The following is a 1,424-nucleotide window of genomic DNA, read 5'->3' on the forward strand; positions in this document are numbered from 1 at the left end:
TAGACTAGGATAGTGACCACATTTTGCAGGATAGTTAGCCTTGAAGATTGGCCCAGGTATATGCCAGACAACCGAGATTGATCTGGGACCGTGGGGAGTAGAGGTAGCTAGCGATTTGTATCCTTAGTCAATTGATTGATGATTGTTTGAGGCCCTGATAAAGAAATCTCGAATTATTGCTCGTATGCCCTGATTAGGATTATAACCGGAGGCCTTAAGATAGGTCTAAGAAATTGAAGCCCTTGTACTAAGTGCTCTCCATCTTTGAGAGCTATCAAGGTATTTTTACCTAGTGCTTGGGTCAGGAGTTCCATGTTTCCGTTCACCACGGGAATTCAATAAGTCAGGACCTTTCACCCCTGTCTGGTGGACGGAACAATAAGTATAGTCCTTAATGGTAAGCAAATGACAATATACAGAGATTCTACGTCACCTGACATCATACGGCTGGCCGTGGCTGGAGAGATAACTAGACCTAGACACTGTATTTTGGACCTAACCTTACCTTTCAGTTGCAAAGACCTGGGGGCGCCTAAGCAGCAGCGCAAGCCTGCGGCAGCTCGGTTGCAAGGGTCTGCGGTGGGTTAGGCAGTGGTCACGGAGCAACATGTAATGGCCAAAATGGCAACACTAACGTCATTTCTCGATGTCAGCTGACGCAGAATTTTGTGTATCGTCATTTGGTTACCATTAAGGACTATACTTGACAAGATCCATGCTGGAAAGGAGCGCCAGTATGTCAATATGCAAGATTTGCCATTCATCAGCTCTGATGTGCAAAAGTCCTTAATGCCGATAAGTTTTGCGAGTTGTTAGCTAAGTATGTGATTCCCTTGGCTCAAAGCACCTATGGAGATATGGTGATGCATGGTTGTAGAAACAAGATGACGCAAGGTGCCACAGTGCAAATAAGATTCAAAAGTTTCTGAAGTTGCCCACCCCAGGCTTTTTTTTGAAAAGCTGTCTAGGCCACCACACTACCTGGACTGTTTTTTGTTCAACTATGCATTTTTTGAGCGTTTAATGAGTAAGTTACCAAGTGTCCATTTCAAGACATAAGACCAGCTCAAGACCATCAGAAAGGATGCTTGAGCCAGAAGAGGTGCTCCAAATTCTGCTCCGGGCTGGAGTTGATGATCACTCCTGATGGGGACAATATTGAGTGACATGGATTGCTCTAGGTCCTAGTTATTAATTGCGTTCAATTCCATAACCGCGTTAAAACACATTATTTGTATTTTTTATACATTCAAAGCAAAATCAAGAAGTTTTGCATTGTAAATCCACAGGCCTGTATTTTTACCTCCATTATCTACAAGTGGAGTGTACAAAGGCGGTGATGACCCATAGGCCATTGAGCAGAATTTCAATCCCTTCAAGGTCATATTATTGTCGACTACCCAAGAATAGATTCAATTTAGGTT

At 43.3% G+C, this 1,424-nt stretch overlaps 1 protein-coding gene across 1 annotated transcript in view; it reads right to left on the reverse strand.

The window, feature by feature from the left end:
• LOC131884006 (uncharacterized) overlaps positions 1–1,424 on the reverse strand; it is a 7,629-nt gene that overhangs the window by 5,762 nt on the left and 443 nt on the right. The window lies entirely within an intron of this gene.

The sequence above is a fragment of the Tigriopus californicus genome, chromosome 7 (genome assembly GCF_007210705.1).
Source record: "Tigriopus californicus strain San Diego chromosome 7, Tcal_SD_v2.1, whole genome shotgun sequence".
NCBI lineage: Eukaryota > Metazoa > Arthropoda > Copepoda > Harpacticoida > Harpacticidae > Tigriopus > Tigriopus californicus.